General features: G+C 43.8%; 1 pseudogene; it reads right to left on the reverse strand.

Moving 5' to 3' along the window:
* Positions 1–229: 229 nt before the first annotated feature.
* LOC122935148 overlaps positions 230–22634 on the reverse strand; it is a 99472-nt pseudogene continuing 77067 nt past the window's right edge.

A 22634-nucleotide genomic window follows, 5' to 3' on the forward strand; every position in this document is an offset into this window, starting at 1 on the left:
ACGAGAGTAGATATATAACTAAATAATACAAATATAAAAGAGTAATAAATACAGATGCAGCCGAGCTAAACTTGATGGTTAACGCATTAAGTAAATAATAGGAAGAGAAAGGTAACTAACATTTCAATGGATTTCAATGGCTTTTGTCACGAGAAAACCAAGATAAGACTGTGCCATGTGTTATCAGAGTCAAGTTTAGCTCGGCTACAACTGTACATTGAAACACAACTCAAAATTCTCCTGTACAATGTCTTCTTATGACCCTTATATTGGACTTTGTGTTGAGTTCTGGTCTCAGTAGAATAATGTAACATTTGGGAATGAAGATACAGCCCAGAAGTCCAGCACTGGAACATGAGATGGCAAAAACTTCCACAGCCACCATGTACTTCCCCTTGGTGCTGAGGTAGGCCGGGATGAAGGAGATCCACACACTGCAGAACACCAGCATGCTGAAGGTGATGTACTGAGCCTCATTGAAGGTGTCTGGAAGTCTTCTGGCCAAGAAAGCTACAATAAAGCTCATCATTGCCAGAAATCCAATGTAGCCGATGGACAAGTAGAAAGCAATGGCAGATCCCTCAATACATTGTAAGATTATCTTTCCAACCTCTATTCCAGTGTTATAATCTGGGAATGGTGGAGAATAAAACAACCAGAGGACACAGATCAAAACTTCTCCAGATGAACCTATAACAAGTAAGGATGTGGAGAGGTGTCTCTTCATCCACTGCCTCAGTGTCCTGCCTGGTTTAATGGCTTGAAAAGCCAAGACTACAGTCACTGTTTTAGCTAAGACTGAAGAAACTGCAAGGCTAAAAATGATTCCAAAAGCCACTTGTCGGAGGAGACATGATATATCTGAGGGACGTCCAATGAATAAGAGAGGACATAAAAATGAGAAGATGAGTGAGAGGAGAAGTATGAAACTGAGATTCTGGTTATTGGCTTTCACAATCGGAGAATCTTTATTTTTTATAAATATCCCAACACAACTATAGTCACAAGGCAAAATGTAAGATTTATAATAATTAGAGATGACCCCAGTGTGTCTCCATAAGACAGGAATTCAATCGGTCTTGGAACGCAGGAATCTCTTCTTCCATTTGACCAGTGATCGTTAGGACACACTAAGCATGTTCCCATATCTGCAATCAAGAAATGATTATATTTTACCATTGTCAATTTGGCAGAAATGTCAATTTATAGTAGTAGTCATGACATTACTGGCCTGCGGGAAACAGCAAGAAGGCCACGGTGCTACATCCAGCGCCACTGCCTTCTCAAACAGCTGATCGGCAGAATTCCCGGGTGTCGGACCCCCACCGATCAGATGCTGATGATCTCTGCAAAGGATACATGACCAGTAATAAAAAGCTACAGAACCCCTTTAATGACCCACATTTGTGTCCTTTGAGGATGTAGCCAGGTTTTCTCATTTGCCTCTTTGCATTGGGGCTCCCAGATTCTTTGAACCTTTTCCCTTATAAAGCTTCATGAAGTTTTGCTTTTTAATAGGATTAGATGAACTTTCCCATGGTGCTGAGCTGGATTAAATATCCTTTCATTACATGTATTTATTTATTTATTTTTTATCTCAAAAGGAAATTTTAATTGTGATACTTATTTTATGACTATAATGAAGTGTTCTGATAGTATGTGATCGGTTGTTGGGATATTTGGAGAGGACATCTGGACACTGCACTGCGGCCCTTCAATAGCTATACATAATTTTTACCAAACCTAATTATATGATAATTCCCCTGTTACACGGGCGGCTCAAGCTCACTGCTGCTGCTTTACATCCTAATCTTCACCAACCAATGACTAGCAACCAGTAGATATTTAAGGCACCTTCCCTGGTAGGTGTGCCTACCTCTGCCTGTTTCTTGATTGTTTCTCTGTTGCCTAACCTGACCTGTGCATGATTTTTCATATTGATCCAGTGCCGCTTGCCGTGACCTTGGTTATGGTTCTCAAATTTGCATGTATTCTGCCTGTCCTGACCTTGGCCTGTCACTGACTATGAGTTTGATTGATCTCTCGGTGCCCTGAACCAGTGTCTCTGACTCCCAAAAGTCAGCTACCCAACCACATTGGGATTATTCCAGAAGGTAGCGGCCTGGTGGTTCCCTGCAGTGAAGTCTAAATCCCTGTTTGGGGATAAAGTGTAAATACCTGCGGACTGGCTGGATAACACCCTTAGATCTAGCCCAAAGTCAAACCGGTTGGTTGGTACAGTGTTTCCACACCAACTGCCATAACATTCCCTTGATTACAATTTCTTTGTATTTCATGGCCAGTTTTTATACTGACATGTTATGGTGTTAGAACAACTGGCCCATTTACTCACATTTATCTTAGGATACATATACATTTATCAGCAGTTGCTTCATTAGGTTGGTGATAAACATCTACTGTCAACAATAGCAGATCTATTCATTGTCATCATGGTAAAATGTGTGCAAATCCTCATGCATCCATGTGTCTGATTCATTTTGATAAAGGTAATGTTTTTGACAATGGTGCAGGACAATGTTGCCTATTTGGGTGTAATAACGGCACCTGCCGAGCTGAAACCTCTCTCTGAAATCACAGTGAAGTATTGACAAGACAATTCAGCAATAGCAAAGTGGGCTACTTCTAGTCACTGTTTCAATTTTCCTCCCCAGAAGTCCATGGGGTCAGGAAATAGTGTTGTACTGATATCCTTTGCCCACCGCTGCCTCACTCCTTCCTGTAGGCACAGGCACTGCACTACTCACAGTGGCCCCACTCCTCTTCCTTCCACAGCTCTGGTTCCACCCACCATGGTCTTCTGCGAGCCAATCCTACTTTAAAGGCTTCCAGGCCTGCTCTATAGTGCACATGCATGCTTACTCTCAGCCTCTTGAAAGGTCAGCAGTGCACGTCCAAATCCTTTCCCACCCTGTCCCTAGGTATTTAAGTTGCCCTCCCCTCTGAAAGGGAGCTTGAGTTTTAGGTTTTCTAGTCTCTAGTAAAACCCTAAAGTGTATTTTCTGTCTGACTACCCATTTACCTTACTCCAGCTTGACTACTGACTCTGACTTCTATTTGCCTTCCCTGACCTAAACCTGTTTCTTGGATTACCCTACTGCCACCTCTCCTGATCTCAGCCTTGTCTCATGGATATCCTTGTATGCTGCCTGCTCTAACCTTGGCCCATCTCCTGACTACACATATTACCTGATCCTTCAGTGCTTTTCACTGGTGTGTCCGACCCTGTTGGTCAGCCACTAAATGCACTAGAACTAACTGAATTGGTAGTGGTTTGGTGGCTCCTCCTTAGCAAAGTCCGGATCCAGGGGTTAAAGAGTGAATACCTCAGGACTAACAGGATCATGCCCTTAGTGTTACTCCTAACCAAACCGGCTCATTGGTAAAATGGATCCACACCCACTGCATGTTAACAGAGTATGTGCTGGAGGAAGGGCACACACAGTCATGTAGACAACGAGACAATTTAAAAAAAATGTTATGTACTTAAAACTGTACAGATGGCTAGAAGTTACATAGTTAATACGGTTGAAAAAATATATAAGTTCATCAAGATCAAGTGTGAATATCATATAGCATAATAAAATATGAGTAAAGACGTGGAACTGTGCAACATTTTAAAAATGAAACAGTTTTTACAGACAAATGGCCAAAAGCACCAAAGCCATAGAGAAGAATTACATTTCTGTGAAGGTGCTGAACTGGGCAACATTTTCAAAGCGACAGATTTTACAGAGAGCTGAGAAGAAATACTGCTGCCATAAAGGACAATAACAATTTAGACAAATCACACAACTGTGCAACCTGATTGAGAAGAGGACAGTTTTATACAGAAAGCCGACCAGAAGTATTATTGTCATGTAGCAGAATTACATTTGAGTGAAGGCATGGAACTGCGTGAAATCTTAAAAACTAGACAATTTTTATATACAGCTATTAATGCCACATTTATAGCAGAATTACATTTGGGTGGTGGCGCCACTTGCCTCACTGAATACCCGTTATAAACAGTATACTGGAGGCTGGACCAGATCTGGTACAATGATAGCACACTGGGCCATTTCCAGCCACTGTCCCAATCTGCCTCCCAGAAGTCCACAGAAAGGGCACAGTCATTTCGAAAAGGAGATAAATTAAAAGGAAGTCCATAAGAAACTTACCAGTCCGGGTTTCGGCGGTGCTGGAGCTACGCCCCGCTGGTGACGCAACAGCATCCTTAGCAACAGGATCCAATACTCTGTTTCTCCTTGCAGCTGCCGTGTGCTGGGGGCTATTAGCAATGGGCTGAATGCTCAGCTGCTCTATTACTGTGTGCTAGTGTTTCTGACTAATGGAGCTCCGAGTAATGGACCTATCAGGTTCTGATCCAGGGACTTGTGCTCTATTTAAACCTGTTCCTGGCCATACACCAGTGCAGTGATAGTCTCTGACTCACTAGCTGTGTTCCTGGTTCCTTGCTTCTGTGCTTATTGGATTGCTCGTTCCTCTGACTCTTCTGACCACTCTCTGTATCTGGTTTGGTACTCCATAGCTTGTCTGGTTCTGACCCATGTATGTACGACTCTGGTATTTTGTTTGTCTGTCTTGTTTGTTAGTGCATCTCTGCACTTAAATAGCGTAGGGACTGTCGACCCGTTGCGGTCTAGCTATATAGGGCTTCTACTGCAAGTAGGTAGGGACAGCGGGCTGGGTTCCCACCTTCTAACTGAGTCTGTCATGTAAATTTCACTAATATAGCTACCAGCAATGGCCATAAGAACATTGCAAAAGCATTATAACCATACCTTTATGTCATCTGGATGTGTTTTCATGTCCAGGAAAAGCACTTTTATTCCTATGTAAAACAGCCTCCAAGTTCCCATTGGGCAGGCTTTCCTGACAGTGCCTAAGTCGGCCACATTTCCCCGCTGTCTGCTATTCCCCTAACTTCCCAAGGCTGCCTCCCCCGACATCACAGTGATGCAGGGAAGAAGCCTTGGGTGGGTGGGGAGAAGGCCTTTCTAGAAACACACTGATATTGATGCACTGAAATGTGCTGAACAGGAGCAAAATTGCAACTAGTTTGTAAAAAAAAAAGGGCAAATGCACAGAATATCCAGCAAAACGTGTGCTGCTGGAGGTACTGTGCATATGCCTATAAAACACTAACTATTGATGGTGAGGTTTTATGAATAAAGATAAAAAGGCTAGCTACTCATGCACAGAATAAACATATATCTTTGGAGGCTCTGCAAGATATTTGTGATTGCAGTGCATTACATGAACAGCTCTAGATGCCCTCACTGTAAGGTAAACACACAGAACAATGCCCCTATGTTCTCCTCCTCTACTGATAAAACCCTGACATTTCTACCTATTAGTTCAATCTACCAAACTAAGTATGTCCCTATACTATCCCTGCAATACCCTAAGATGGCTGCTTGAGTTTGTCATTGGGGTCTGCCGAGTCAGACAGACTCATGTGACACAAGTTCACAATGGCATCTGTGCTTCAGACATACCACAGAGCCTGATGGGACAATGTCTATCCAGCCACATGATAGGCTGTCTGCAAAGCCCGCCAGCCAGGGCTTCTCCCAGTCATGTGATCTGTCTTCCCCATCCTCCCCGCTCTATTTCTCTTGCATTTTAACAATAAAATGGCAATCACTGTTTTGGCAATTCCTAAAAAGCTAATTGCCTAAACTACAGATTTGTTTGGCAGAAGAATTTTTGTGAAATTTATATTGAATCTGAATAATTTACAATCAATTCCATCTTCACTACTTTTATCCCTTTTACAAAAAACCTTCTATGGAGAATGATAAAAATATGGATTCCTCTATATGATATTCATATTAAACACCTGGAGGAATGGAAACTAGCAAAATGGCACCTTCCAAAATATGACTGATCTACCCGACATACAGATGTAGCCAATGTTATCTTGACTGGCTTAACGCGTTAATGCAACAAAATGACATTACAGTGATCTTGTTACAGTGACCCTCCTGGCATGCCCGGAGCCAGGATAATGTTGGCTACATCTGAACACATCTTTTTTTTCTTGCAATAGAGCTCAAAATGAATGTTGTCTGATCGGTGCTAATGCCCATCTTGTAGATTTGTACTTTCATGTGAAATTGTCCCTACTCACCAGTCTGGTTGGAGATCTCGCCTTCTGCACAGGGGGCACAGTAGTAGCAGCATTTCGGTTTTCCTTCCAGTAGGACTTTCCAGTATCCATGGAGGCAACTCTCACTACAGATGGAACGCGGTGTCTGGAAAATTCATATACACATATACATATTTAATGCTTGCCTTTTGAGACATAAATGTACTCTCCCTTTTTTAATATAAAAACCCCAGATATTGGGACCTGTAGAGGAATCCATACTCATCCAGTCCCTGCTACTCAATTATGGCCCTCTGACATCCAAGCTGTCTGCACTGCACTTCTGGTCCCAGACAATTACTGGTCTCAACAGTGATATGTCCCAAAGTGGCACATCACTGCTGGTTGATGTACTGCTTGGAGATACAGTTGCAAGAAAAAGTATGTGAACCCTTTGGAATGATATGGATTTCTGCACAAATTAGTCATAAAATGTGATCTGATCTTCATCTAAGTCACAACAATAGACAATCACAGTCTGCTTAAACTAATAACACACAAATAATTAAATGTTACAATGTTCCTGTTGAACACACCATGTAAACATTCACAGTGCAGGTGGAAAAGTATGTGAATCCCTAGACTAATGACATCTCCAAGAGCTAATTGGAGTGAGGTGTCAGCCAACTGGAGTTCAATCACTGAGATGAGATTGGAGGTGTTGGTTACAGCTGCCCTGCCCTATAAAAAACACACACCAGTTCTGGGTTTGCTTTTCACAAGAAGCATTGCCTGATGTGAATGATGCCTCGCACAAAAGAACTCTCAGAAGACCTACGATTAAGAATTGTTGATTTGCATAAAGCTGGAAAGGGTTATAAAAGTATCTCCAAAAGCCTTGCTGTTCATCAGTCCACGGTAAGACAAATTGTCTATAGATGGAGAAAGTTCAGCACTGCTGCTACTCTCCCTAGGAGTGGCCATCCTATAAAGATTACTGCAAGATCACAGTGCAGACTGCTCAATGAGGTGAAGAGGAATCCTAGAGTGTCAGCTAAAGACTTACAAAAGTCTCTGGCATATGCTAACATCCCTGTTAGCGAATCTACGATACGTAAAACACTAAACAAGAATGGATTTCATGGGAGGATACCACAGAGGAAGCCACTGCTGTCCAAAAAAAAACATTGCTGCACATTTACAGTTTGCACAAGAGCACCTGGATGTTCAACAACAGTACTGGCAAAATATTCTGTGGACAGATGAAACCAAAGTTGAGTTGTTTGGAAGAAACACACAACACTATGTGTGGAGAAAAAGAGGCACAGCACACCAACATCAAAACCTCATCCCAACTGTGAAGTATGGTGGTGGGGGCATCATGGTTTGGGGACTGCTTTGCTGCGTCAGGGCCTGGTCGGATTGCTATCATCGAAGGAAAAATGAATTCCCAAGTTTATCAAGACATTTTGCAGGAGAACTTAAGACCATCTGTCCACCAGCTGAAGCTCAACAGAAGATGGGTGTTGCAACAGGACAACGACCCAAAGCATAGAAGTAAATCAACAACAGAATGGCTTGAACAGAAGAAAATACGCCTTCTGGAGTGGCCCAGTCAGAGTCCTAACCTCAACCGGATTGAGATGCTGTGGCATGACCTCAAGAAAGCGATTCACACCAGACATTCCAAGAATATTGCTGAACTAAAACAGTTCTGTAAAGAGGAATAGTCAAGAATTACTCCTGACCGTTGTGCAAATCTGATCTGCAACTACAGGAAACGTTTGGTTGAAGTTATTGCTGCCAAAAGAGGTTCAACCAGTTATTAAATCCAAGGGTTCACATACTTTTTCCACCTGCACTGTGAATATTTACATGGTGTGTTCAATACAAACATGGTAACATTTAATTCTTTGTGTGTTATTAGTTTAAGCAGACTGTGATTGTCTATTGCTGTGACTTAGATGAAGATCAGATCACATTTTATGACCAATTTGTGCAGAAATCCATATCATTCCTGTCACAACCAGACAGCTGAGAAGCTCTGACAGAGGCCTTTCAGAACCTCCTCCTTGAGTTTCTGTGTTGTGGTATTCAGCTCCTCCTCTCGTTAGCCTCTCTCAGCTGTCATGTGTTGCACTAATTGCTTCCCTTTAAATTCTTCCCCAGAAGGCTTTTCTGGGCGGCTTATACTACTTCCTGGAGTGTGTGTGCACGCTGACTCTGTCCTCCTGTTTGCTTCAAAGCTAAGTGTTACCTTTATCTGTTATTTTCTGTTTGCTGGATCCCAGGTGACCCTGACTCCCTCCGTATCTTGTGTAGGGAGCCGGTGGTCGTGTCCCCTCACTATTGTAGGGTGCTCAGGGCTTTATAGTCAAGGTTCGTGGATATGCAAACCTCCACCATTTCGGATCTTTGCATAGGCTGAGCAGCCAGGGAAAGTGCCAGGTCTTCTGCAGGGGTCTCCCTTGGTTCCTTAGTTTTTGGATCCAGCGAGTCGTTTATACATGTTGCTTTGCCTTGTTTCCTGTACACCGTCCGTGACATTATAAGCCGCCATAACCGTCTCAAGCATGGATCCGGTTTCACTTTTGGCTGAACGCCTTCAGGGTCTTTCATTGGAGGTAGCTGATCTCCGTAAGACTTTTTCTCAGCTTCAAGTGACCGGTTCAGCTTGCGTTCATGGAGTTTGTTCTGAGCCTAAGATCTCGCTCCCGGATACGTTCTCCGGGGGTAGTGAGAATTTTGTGCGTTTTAGAGAGGCTTGCAAACTCCATTTTCGCCTTCTTCCCCACTCCTCTGGTGATGAGGAACGGAGGGTGGGGATCATTATATCGCTGCTCAGAGGTAACGCTCAGTCCTGGGCCTTTTCGCTGCCGGAGGGGGCACGGCCTCTCCGTTCAGTGGATGAATTCTTTTTAGCCCTGGGTCAGATATATGATGATCCGGATCGTATTGCTCTGGCTGAGTCTAAACTACGTCTATTATGCCAAGGTAAACAATCCGCAGATATATACTGCTCAGAATTTCGGAGATGGGCAGTTGATACTGGTTGGAATGATGCTGCACTCCGAAGTCAATTTTGCCATGGTCTTTCAGAGGGATTGAAAGATGCATTTGCCTTTCATGAGAGGCCTATTTCTTTGGACTCTGCTATGTCTCAGGCCGTTCGTATTGACAGGCGTCTTAGAGAGAGAGGAGAGATGTCCCCTTCCTGTCATACTCAGTCCCAGGACAGTGCAGCGGTCCCGTTCTGTGCGCAGGGGTCTCAGTCGCCGTCAGCCCCTTCTGAGCAGGAGCCCATGCAGCTGGGGTTGATTGCTTCTGACAATAGAAGATTCAGCCCGCATGGGAGGGTTTGTTTTTGTTGTGGAGGTATAAATCATTTGGCAAATATTTGTCCCTCTAGGAGATTCAGGCAGTTTTCTGGGAGTAATAAAGAAACAAACAGGAAAAAATCTTTTAAAAATGTTCCGTCTGTTACTATTGGCAGGGTTGAGGCGGAAATTGAAGGTTTTCCATTTGCTTGTAGTTCCCGTTTTGTCCTGCCGGCTAGGGTGGCGCTAGAGAGCAAGAACATTTTTTGTGAGATTTTTGTGGATAGTGGAGCAGCGGTTAATCTCATTGATAATCAATTTGCGATAACTCATGGTTTCCAGGTGCGCACTTTGGGAAAGGATATTCCTGTTTTTGCTATCGATTCCGCTCCACTTTCTCAAAATCATTAAAGGGCATAGTTCACAATATCCGTTTAATTGTGAGTGATGCTCATGTTGAGGATGTGTCATGTTTCGTCCTTAGCGGTTTACCCACCCCTCTGGTGTTGGGGCTGCCCTGGCTCACTAAGCATAACCCCACCATTGATTGGCAAGCGAGGCAAATAAATGGTTGGAGTGACTTTTGCAGAGAGAATTGCCTCATGACATCTGTTTCTGAGGTTGCTACTAAGACTGTACCATCTTTTCTCTCTGAATTTTCAGATGTCTTCTCTGAGAGTGGAGTTCAGGATTTGCCCCCGCACAGGGAGTACGATTGCCCTATTAATCTCATCCCAGACGCCAAGCTGCCTAAATCTCGTTTATACAATCTTTCCCAACCTGAGAGGATCGCTATGCGTGCTTATATCTCTGAGAGTCTGAGAAAGGGACACATACGACCCTCGAAGTCACTTGTTGCCGCTGATTTTTTCTTTGTTAAGAAAAAAGATGGTTCTTTAAGACCTTGTCTGGATTTCAGGGAGCTGAACAATATCACAATTCGTGACCCTTATCCGCTTCCTCTGATCCCGGACCTATTTAACCAGGTTGTTGGGGCTAAAGTCTTTTCCAAATTAGATTTAAGAGGGGCATACAACCTGGTCAGGGTCAGAGAAGGGGACGAATGGAAGACGGCCTTCAATACCCCTGAGGGCCATTTTGAAAATTTGGTTATGCCTTTTGGTTTGATGAATGCCCCAGCCGTTTTTCAGCATTTCGTGAACAGCATTTTTTATCATTTGATGGGAAAATTAGTATTGGTGTATTTGGATGACATTTTGATTTTTTCTCCCGATTTCAAAACTCATAAGGAACATTTACGTCAGGTCTTGCTCATCCTGCGGGAGAATAAATTATATGCGAAACTGGAAAAATGTGTGTTTGCGGTTCCAGAAATTCAATTTCTGGGGTTTCTTCTCTCCGCTTCTGGTTTTCGCATGGACCCCGAGAAGGTCCGCGCTGTGCTTGAGTGGGAGCTTCCTGAGAATCAAAAGGCGCTGATGCGTTTTTTGGGCTTTGCCAATTATTACAGGAAGTTTATTTTGAATTATTCTTCTATTGTTAAACCACTCACTGATATGACCAGAAAGGGGGTAGATGTTTCTTCTTGGTCAGTAGAGGCGCGTAAGGCTTTTTCTGATATCAAGGAGAGTTTTGCTTCCGCTCCCATCTTGGTGCAACCTGATGTTTCTTTACCCTTCATAGTTGAGGTTGATGCTTCTGAGGTGGGTGTGGGGGCGGTCTTGTCTCAGGGTTCCTCTCCTGCCAATTGGCGACCGTGTGCCTTTTTCTCAAGAAAACTCTCCTCCGCAGAGAGAAATTACGATGTGGGAGATAGGGAATTGTTGGCCATCAAGTTGGCTTTTGAGGAATGGCGCCATTGGCTAGAGGGAGCCAGACACCCTATTACCGTATTTACTGACCATAAAAATCTGGCCTACTTGGAGTCAGCCAAGCGTCTGAACCCGAGACAGGCCAGATGGTCGTTGTTCTTTTCTAGGTTTAATTTTGTTGTCACGTTCCGCCCTGGAGTTAAGAATGTGAAGGCAGATGCCCTGTCACGTTGTTTTCCGGGAGGCGGGAATTTTGAAGACCCGGGTCCCATTTTGGCTGAAGGTGTGGTGGTCTCTGCTCTTTTTCCTGAATTGGAGGCAGAGGTGCAGGCAGCCCAGTCAGAGGCTCCTGATCTTTGTCCTCCTGGGAGGTTGTTTGTGCCTCTCGCTTTAAGACACAAGATTTTTAAAGAACACCACGATACGGTCCTTGCTGGGCACCCGGGGGTAAGAGCCACACTGGATCTCATCGCTCGGAGATTCTGGTGGCCTGCGCTTCGTAAGTCGGTTGAGGGTTTTGTGGCAGCCTGCGAGACTTGCGCTCGTGCCAAAGTCCCTCATTCACGGCCATCAGGTCCTCTCCTTCCCTTACCCATTCCTTCCCGTCCTTGGACACATCTGTCCATGGACTTCATAACGGACCTGCCTCGTTCCTCGGGGAAGACTGTGATTCTGGTGGTGGTGGACCGTTTTAGCAAAATGGTGCATTTCATCCCTTTTCCTGGTTTGCCCAATGCTAAGACGCTGGCGCAGGCATTTGTTGATCACATTGTCAAATTGCACGGTATTCCTTCAGACATAGTCTCTGATAGGGGCACGCAGTTTGTTTCCAGATTCTGGAAGGCTTTCTGTTCTCGCTTGGGGGTTCGGTTGTCATTCTCTTCTGCTTTCCACCCGCAGTCGAATGGCCAGACAGAGCGCGTCAATCAGAATCTGGAGACATATCTGCGTTGTTTTGTGGCGGAGAATCAAGAGGATTGGTGTTCTTTTTTGTCCCTTGCTGAGTTTGCTTTAAATAACCGTCGTCAGGAGTCCTCTGATAAGTCACCATTTTTTGGTGCATATGGGTTTCATCCACAGTTTGGGACTTTCTCGGGAGAGGGGTCTTCTGGTTTACCTGATGAGGACAGATTCTCCTCGTCTTTGTCATCTATTTGGCAAAAGATTCAAGATAATCTAAAGAGCATGAGTGAGAGATATAAGCGTGTGGCTGATAAGAGACGTGTGCTTGGTCCGGACCTGAATGTTGGTGATCTGGTGTGGTTGTCTACCAAGAATATCAAATTGAAGGTTCCCTCCTGGAAGTTGGGTCCTAGGTTTATTGGGCCTTACAAAATCCTGTCTGTCATCAATCCTGTTGCATACCGTCTTGATCTTCCTCAGACTTGGAAGATCCATAATGTTTTTCATAAGTCCTTATTGAAACCTTATGTTCAACCCATTGTACCCTCGCCTTTGCCTCCTCCTCCGATTATGGTTGATGGGAATCTTGAATTTCAGGTCTCTAGGATTGTGGATTCTCGTCTTGTCCGCGGTTCTCTTCAGTACCTTGTTCAGTGGGAGGGGTATGGTCCTGAGGAGAGGATGTGGGTCCCAGTGACGGACATTAAGGCCTCTCGTCTCATCAGGGCTTTCCATAGGTCCCATCCTGAGAAGGTGGGTTCTGAGTGTCCGGAGTCCACTCGTAGAGGGAGGGGTACTGTCACAACCAGACAGCTGAGAAGCTCTGACAGAGGCCTTTCAGAACCTCCTCCTTGAGTTTCTGTGTTGTGGTATTCAGCTCCTCCTCTCGTTAGCCTCTCTCAGCTGTCATGTGTTGGACTAATTGCTTCCCTTTAAATTCTTCCCCAGAAGGCTTTTCTGGGCGGCTTATACTACTTCCTGGAGTGTGTGTGCACGCTGACTCTGTCCTCCTGTTTGCTTCAAAGCTAAGTGTTACCTTTATCTGTTATTTTCTGTTTGCTGGATCCCAGGTGACCCTGACTCCCTCCGTATCTTGTGTAGGGAGCCGGTGGTCGTGTCCCCTCACTATTGTAGGGTGCTCAGGGCTTTATAGTCAAGGTTCGTGGATATGCAAACCTCCACCATTCGGATCTTTGCATAGGCTGAGCAGCCAGGGAAAGTGCCAGGTCTTCTGCAGGGGTCTCCCTTGGTTCCTTAGTTTTTGGATCCAGCGAGTCGTTTATACATGTTGCTTTGCCTTGTTTCCTGTACACCGTCCGTGACAATTCCAAAGGGTTCACATTCTTTTTCTTGCAACTGTATGTCACCTTTGAGGCCACTCAGTGGAAGCTGAGGATATAGTGACCCTGTCCATGAAGGAAGTTGACATATAGAGACCAAAAGTCCAATGAAGAGTCCTGGAGCGAGGGAGTCAGACCCGAGCAATGGTGACTAGATGAGTATAGATTTCTAAGCAGGTCCCAATTTCTGTGAGTTACATAAATACACAACTGACAATACTAGCTAATTCCTCAGGCCGATGTTAAAAGCTGAGAACTTTGCCAATATCTTCCAGTCAGGAACATATCGGAGCCCCTCATGCACCACATCACGGTGTCTCAGCAAGCATGGGGTCCTACCACTAAACTACCTGTGTTGTGTGAACAAGGTCTGAACAGTGCTAAAAATCAACTCACAGCCAGACTCTCACATGCCTCCACGGTGGTATCAGCAATGCACTGTGCTGAGAGTTGGTTTATAGCAATGTTCAGACCTTGTTTACACACCACAGGTAGTTTAGTGATAAGACCCCATGCATGCTGAGACACCGTGATGTGGTGCATGAGGGGCTCCGATGTGTTCCTGACTGGAAGATATTGGCAAAGTTCTCAGCTTTTAAAATCGGTTTGAGGAATTAGCTAGTATTCTCAGTTACGTATCATTTTGGTGCATTTTTTGCAGTGATTTTTGTATTTATATATTTTTTCATCTGCACAATGTATCATTTTGTGTAAGATATCCTTGTGGTGCATGCGGTCCGCCCCTGCACTCTCCATTGTATGCATTTTTTGCTGGGGATTGCTGTTATCTGCGGACCGCATGCAGAGGAATTACTCACCCGGTTATAGACACGCTACAGTGTTTGGGTTTGGAGCATTTCCACCTGTTTAGGCTACTTTTTTCAGTGAGTTACATAAATAAAATAAAACAAAAATCTGGAAACGCCTTTAAGGTGTGTGATATTTTGCTCATGGGAGCAGTGCTAGCCAATCCAGGAGTAGGGCTGGATAAGCAGGACATGTCCTAGGCTAGTTTCACACTACCATTACCATTCTCCACTAGGCTGTTCCAGCAGAGAACAGCATAATGGAGTTCTCTGTTTTTTGGTCCGCAAACTATGTATCGTCAAAATATGCATACCGGCAGTGTACTGTACATGTCATCATGTTCTTTCTCCCTTTTATAGAAGTGTCCTATCCTTTTCTGCATAACGGACAAGTGTAGCACTTTTTTTTACTATTATTATTTTTAGCAGAACTGCAGCACTGAAATACTGTGGGTTGTCTACCTTTTTTGCAGACTATTGAAATGAATGTGCCCGCATTTGAACTGCTAAAAATGTGGATTAGATGTGGAAGGAAATCCGATGGTGCGCATAAGGCCTTAAATAACAAGGAAACTATGTCTTGCAGATGGAAGCAAAATACAGTAGAAAACATAGAACATACATAGAATGTGTCGGCAGATGAGAACCATTTGGCCCATCTAGTCTGCCCAATACACTGAATACTATGAATAGCCCTTGGCCCTATCTTATATGAAGGATGGCCTTATGCCTATCCCATGCATGCTTAAACTCCTCCACTGTATTTGCAGCTGCCACTTCTGCAGGAAGGCTATTCCATGCATCCACTACTCTCTCAGTAAAGTAATACTTCCTGATGCTCTTCTCTGAACTCTTTCCAAAATATCAATATCCTTCTGGAGATATGGTTTCCAGCAGTGATGGCCAGTTCGCAGTGTTTGCCAGCAAACACATGCGGGCTGCCATCTTGACTCACCTGTCCGTCTGAAATCAAATGCGGTCACCGGGAGCAGGCAGTTCCGAGAACAGCCCAATAAAGGCCCCCGGCGGCTGTTCTCGGAACTGCCTGCTCCCGGTGACCGCATTTGATTTCAGACCGGCTCCCGGCACAGGCACAGGTAAGGGTTTACCTGTGCATCGCCGGACGGGTGAGTCAAAATGGCAGCCCGCATGTGTTCGCTGGCGAACACTGCGAAACTGGCCATCACTGGTCTCCAGTACTGCGCACAGTACTCCAAATGAGGTCTCACTAGTGCTCTGTAGAGCGGCATGAGCACCTCCCTCTTTCTACTGGTAATGCCTCTCCCTATACACCCTCAGCCTTGCTAGAATTTCCTGCTGCTCTATGACATTGTCTGCCTACCTTTAAGTCTTCGGAAATAATGACCCCTAAATTCCTTTCTTCAGATACTGAGGTTAGGACAGTATCACTGATTTTATATTCTGCTCTTGGGTTTTTACGTCCCAGGTGCATTATTTTGCACTTATCAACATTACATTTTAGTTGCCAGATTTTTGACCATTCCTCTAGTTTTCCTAAATCCTATTCCATTTGGTGTATCCCTCCAGGAACATCAACCCTGTTACAAATCTTTGTGTCATCAGCAAAAAGACACACCTTACCATCGAGGCCTTCTGCAACTTCGCTTATAAAGATATTAAACAATATGTGTCCCAGAACAGATCCCTGAGGTACCCCACTGGTAACAAGACCTTGGTCTGAATATACTCCATTGACTACAACCCTCTGTTGTCTGTCCCTCACCCACTGCCTAATCCATTCAACAATATGGGAGTCCAAACACAAAGACTGCAATTTATTGATAAGCCTTTTTATGTGGGACAGTATCAAAAGCCTTGCTAAAGTCTAGATAAGCGATGTCTACTGCACCTCCGCCATCTATTATTTTAGTCACCCAATCAAAAAAATCAATAAGATTAGTTTGACATGATCTCCCTGAAGTAAACCCATGCTGTTTTTCATCTTTCAATCCATGGGATTTTAGATGTTCCACAATCCTCTCATTAAGTATGGTTTCCATTAATTTCCCCACTATTGATGGCAGGCTTACTGGCCTATAGTTGCCCGATTCCTCCCTACTACCTTTCTTGTGAATGGGCACAACATTTTCTAATTTCCAATCTTCTGGGACTTCTCCCAGCCATATGGTGTCATCTTCAAGCGGATCCGTCCCCATTGACTTACATTGTAAGTCGGAACGGATCCGCTCGCCTCCGCACGGCCAGGCGGACACCCGAACGCTACTTGCAGCGTTCAGGTGTCCGCTCACTGAGCGGAGCGGAGGCTGAGCGCTGGCAGGCGGATGCATTCTCAGTGGATCCGCCTCCACTGAGAATGCATTAGGGCCAGACGGCTGCGTTCAGGGCCGCTCGTGAGCCCCTTCAAACGGAGCTCACGAGCGGACTCCTGAACGCAGGTGTGAAAGGAGCCTAAATCTGTTCATGGTTTTGCTAGTTCAACACTAAGCTCTTAATAGCTTTGGGTGTAAATTCAAAAGGAATTGGTCATGGAATGCTAAGTACCCCAGAAAAAATTAATGTTCACAATTTAGAAATACCTGTAAATGACGAATATTATGTATGTTCCTAAACTATAACATTTATATAATTTTAACAAAGTGAAAAAAACAGCAGAGACTGTACACACGGACAAAATAAGGAGATTTAACAAGCCAGGCATCTCTAACACCAGTCTTGGTCTGAAGTGCTGTAGCATGAGATACCTCAAAATAATAAAAAAAACTGAGATGAGCGAATTTCTTGAAATTGGTCATAAAATTTGATTTGGGTCATGAGATGAGGAAATCTTTTCGACACTAACGGGATTCTAAATGAATCTCACAAAATTTTTCTTCCAAATGAATGATAATTGCCTAAATAAGCGCTGATCATTTTACTTTCAAAATTAAGTACAATAAAGAGGGAAACAGGACAAGGAGTATGAGGATGAAAATATTTTCTGGTCTATTAGGCTCTCTTCTAGCTGTGAAGCTCAGTCACTGATGTGAAAAGATGTGTTTGCCAGACACTGATTGTAGACATAAGCCAGCCATCTTAGGTTCTTGCAGGGACAGTGAAGTTGAGTTAGGTAGATTAAACTACTAGGTAGAAATTCAGGTTGTATCAATAGGAAGTGCATAGGGACAGTTACTGTACTGGGACTGGATGTCTTACGGGGGGGGGGGGCTGTTCATGGCTAGCACTGCAGACACAAAGACCCTGCACTAAGATCATTCAAAGAGACAGTTGTCACAAGGTAGGGGGAAGGGAGGAACACCAGAATGACAACAGAAGGAAAAAGACCAGAAACTAGGCCTCATGGCTAGAAAAAAGGGTAGAGATCACCACCTAGGAAACCCTAAACCTAGCCCTGACTCCTGTCAGAATGAATAGACCCTGAAGGTGGGAATGTTCATACACCGGAAACCTAGGCCTTAAAAACCCTGGAAAGCACTACGAGTAGTGACTGGGTCTGAGACCACTGGTTCCTTCCCAGATGAACGAACCAGCGTCTCCCTGAGGCCTAGTAAACAACGAGCAAATGGTAAAAACAAAATACAAAGACAAGTACACTTATCTTCAATAGAAAATGGATGAGCAGGAACACAGATGAGGAACTCACACCAGCACTTCTAACTCCAGGCAGATAATATCAACCGCATGGTAAGAAGTGTGAGTCCAGACTAAATAGAGATCAGTAATGACCACAAGCTACACCTGGGATAAGAGGTGTGGCCATTACTAACAACAACACTGCAACAAGTGGAATACAGAGAGACTGTCAGATAACCTCACGTGCCGCCAGTCTCTCAGAGCTTCTAACCTTTGTTATAGGAGGGACCGTGACAACAGTACTCCTATTTTCTGTGCATGAGTCAGCCTTTTTTTTTCCAACAATCTGTTAGCTGCTTCAATTAATAAGTGTTTTACAGACATATTCTGAGAACCAATGTTGCCTTTTTGTTTCCAAAAAACATCAGCAATTTTGAGAATATAAAAAAATTGCACAATTCAGTGCATTTTAGGGCATCAATATCAGCATGCATTGTGTTTATAGAAGAGCATGTTTATTTTAACCAGTTAATTACAAAAAAATCTGTTACATTTTTCTACTATTTATAGTTGCACAATTCAGTGTATTTTAGCACGTCAATTCCAATGTGCAGTGTGTTCGTAGAAACGGACGTTTAATTATGCTTATATTAACTACAAAAAACTGTTACAATTTTGCTACTGATTATAATTGCACAATTCATTATATTTTAGTGCATCAGTACCAGTGTGCAGAGTGTCCATCGAAGGGCAAGTTAAATTGAGGTTGTGTAGAATGTGTAGAATGTGTAGAGTGTATGTAGAATGGCACATTTTATTGACCCTATGGTAATTACAAAAAAAGCAAATCCAATTTTGGTACCGTTAATACTTTTCAAAATTCAGTGTGCAGTGTATTTGTAGAAAGGATTGTTTGATTGTCTGTTAATTACAAAAAAAAACATTTGCGATTTTAATACCATTTATACATGAGAAATTTTAACGCATTTTTGGTGCGTCAATACCAGTGTGCATTGTGTTCATAAAAGAGCCTGTTTAAATGAGTTTGCGTGAATAAAAAAAAGTTTCAGTTTTGTTACCATTTAAAATTGCACAATTCAGCACATTTCAGTGTGTCACTACCAGTGTAAAGTTTGTAGAAGGGAGCATTTATTTGCGCCTGTGTTTATTACTAGAGATGAGCGAATTTTTTAAAAATTTGATTCGGCCAGTTCGCCAATCTTTAAAAAAAAAATGGTTCGATCTGAATTTATTTGCGGCAAATCAAATTAAAAAACAGCCATTTACTGGCTGCAGAGAGCCTTTTTGGTGTTGTAGAACACTGTGACTTGCAGTAACACGCATAGGGAGTCTGCTGTGGCAGTGAAATAATACTGTGAGTCAGTATGACATGCAGATGACAGGCGTCACTCTTAGAATCACTGCACACTTCACTTATTTAGGCAGTCACAGGGCCAAAATTGACCAAATAACTATGAACTCAGCCTTACAGGTCGATGTTAGCGCCAAGAAGAAGAGATCTCCTTTTACACCCTCGTCATCTGATTCCACATAGATGTCTACAAAACCTGTTCTTTTAAACACTTACATAAGTAGAGCCCCACAGACAGAGTGGAGAGGGTGTCAACCATAAGTTTGTCTTGACATTGCTGATTATTTTGCCCTTCCTCTGATCCGTCAGAACAATAACCCCCAAAAAACGGATCCTGTCTGTGGAGCATCCAGCTTCACTCGGTCAGCATTTGGTCAGTATTCCATCAGTATTGCTAATGCCAAAAAAAAAAAAACAGGAGTGGATCCAAAACAGAGATGACACATGAATAGAATATCTGCATGTCTTCTGTGCTTAGTACCCACTCCTGCTTTTGGCTACCAAATCACAAGCCAATTCTGATGGGACCACACAGGCATTACAGCTGCTACATGGAAAGGATCCGTTGTGCGTCTAATTTTTCCTTCCTTCTGACAGATCAGAAGAAGTGTCAAATAAATGATGATGTCAGCCAAATAGTGGCCCAATCATGAAGTGGGGAGGTTGGGAACAGCATGAGAAGTCCACAAAGTGGCCCTATGACATAGTGGTGACGTGGAAGCAGCATAAGGAGACCACAGAGTGGCCCAATGACAGAGTCTGGAGGTGGAAGCAGCATCTGGAGAAGGCCACAGAGTGGCACAATGACAGTGTGGAGGTGGTGGCAGCATCAGGAGGTCACAAAGTGGCACAATGACAGAGTGTGAAGGTGGCAGCAGCATCAGGAGGAGGTCACAGGTTGGCACAATGACAGTGTGGAGGTGGCAGCAGCAGAATCAGGAGGCCACAGAGTGGCACAATGACAGTGTGGTGGTGGCTGCAGCAGCATCAGGAGACCACAGAGTGGCAAGGTGACTTAGTGTGAAGGTGTAAGCAGTATCAGGAGACCACAGAGTGGTAAGGTGACATGGTGTGGGGGTGGTAGCAGCATCAGGAGACCACAGAGTGACCCGGTGATAGAGTGGGGAGGTGGCAGTAGCATCAGGAGACCACAAAGAGGCAAGGTGACATAGTGTGGAGGTGGCAGCATCATGAGGAGACCACAGAGTGGCAAGGTGACATAGTGTGAAGGTGGCAGCAGCTTTAGGAGACCACAGAATGACCCAGTGAAAGAGTGGGGAGGAACATGGCAATCCGAGTACCAGCTGAAGATTGTGGGTGAAAGAAGGAGCACTTGGCATCAGATGTGTGGCATTAGGCAGGTGGCAGCATCAGAATAGTAGCTGAGGCAGATAGCCAGAAGAAACCGGTTTCTTTTGTCAGTGTTGGTGTGGCACCATGGATGATCTACTCTGATGCATCAGGCATTGGTGGGTGGAAATCCTGGCTGATCCACGCCTGATTCATCTTGACAAACGTCAGTCTCTCGACATTTTGGGTAGACAGGCAAGTTCTTCTTGGGGTAACTATGGCCTCTGCCGCATTAAACACCCGCTCTGATGCCACACTACTGTCTGGGCAGGACAACTTTTCCAGGGCAAACTCGGCTAGTTGCGGCTTCAAATCCCGTTTGGCTGCCCAGTAGTCCAGCGGATCTTCAATGTGGGGTGTCAGGGTGCTGTCCAAGTATGCCACCACCTGCTGGTTCAAGTCCTGCTCCAGGTCTAGCTGCTGCTGTTGGTGAGTAGTTTCTTCACTAGGCAGGTGAAGAAAGCTGCTCATCAGCGACTCAACTCAAATTGCTGCTGATGGAGCTGGAACTGTTCCTATCCCCCACCCTGCCACAGCAGCCATGGCAGAGGAACGTGAGTGTAGAGCCCCCCCCCCCCCACCCCCCCCCCGTCAGACCTATATTTGCTGCTTAGCAGTGCAGTTATCTGTTTTTGCCATGTATAATATATATTTTCCAGTCAGCGGTGCTGTTACCGTATATGTTTTAAAGCTTTTTGTGGCGTGTATTACCGTAAAAAGAAAAAATATATTTGCCGGTCAATGGTGCAGTTATCTGTTTTAAAGCCATTTTTGCCGTGTATTAGTTGCAAACCAATAATATATTTGTCGGTCAGCGGTGCAGTTATATGGTTGGAAGCCTTTTGTGGCGTGTATTACTGTAAATAGAAAAAATATATTTGCCGCTCAGCATTGCGGTTATCTGTTCTAAAGTCATTTTTGACATATATTAGTGGCAAACCAAAAATAGAATAGAAGTTGGAGGGCACTCAAGTATCTGGTCACACAGAGTACTCTAATTTATGGTAATATAAACACATTTATTGACTAAAAATTTAAATTGATAAAAATACACATAAAACACACCGTACTGCTAACGGATCAAATATCCTATGTAGTAACTTGTAGAATATTAAATTAATGTGCAGTTGATATTTGTAGTGCCCTTAATCAAAAACCAATAATCATTTCTTTTGAAATGGTTTGTTCAGAGAACGATGATAAACATCTGTTATTGGTTGAAAGAAGCAGAAAAAGATCCTGAATATTGGTAAGTATAATATCTTAATTGTTCATATTGTCAATTATAGGTTCTCCACAATAATACACATTTCTATTGCTGATTCATTTAAAAAATAAAGAATAAAATAAAAATTGATGCAAAGAAAATAAAATGTCGTCTAATTCAGTTTTGTGCATGTATATAGGATCAGCTGGACCCAATGCTGAGTGTAGGTTCAGTTCTTAGATAGCAGACAATGGGTCAGTCTCTGATAATGCTGGTCTGAATTGAAGCGTTCCGCTGTTGCTCATATATTTGGCGGGTAAATGCAGACGGCAAGATTCATATGTATTAAACCATATTCAGTGTGTGGCCACAGCAAGTATACATGAATCACTGATATATTTATAATAGAGCAGCGTCAGTAATAAAGTTGTAACATGTTTGTAACTTGATACTCCATATGGTATTCATAGAGACCTGTATATAGGAGACCGCTGTATAGAGAAATTACAGTCTCTTATAAATCACCTCGATATTGGTTGAGTGGCAATAGTAACAATTCATAGTGTGTATGGCAACACGTAGTAATGATAATGGTTACGGGACCAATAGTGATGAGCGAGCATGCTCGGCCGAATACCTGTTCGGCTAGGGCATCGCTATCCTCGGCATGTGTTCGAGCGCCATGCTCGAGTCTCCTTCCCGCACGTTTTGCGTCTGCTAAACAGCCAATAAACACGCAGGTAAGTACTGCCATCACTGTAATGCCAGTAGCCATGTTGGCTGCTGGCATTACAGTGATTGGCTGGCCGGTGTTGTGTCATTCTGGTGGACCTTGTCAAGATGTGATTCTCCTCTAGCTGCTTTCACACACCATGGAATCCACCAATCAGCAGCCTCACACAC

Source organism: Bufo gargarizans, chromosome 4 (assembly GCF_014858855.1).
Source record: "Bufo gargarizans isolate SCDJY-AF-19 chromosome 4, ASM1485885v1, whole genome shotgun sequence".
In the NCBI taxonomy this organism is placed as follows: Eukaryota; Metazoa; Chordata; class Amphibia; order Anura; family Bufonidae; genus Bufo; species Bufo gargarizans.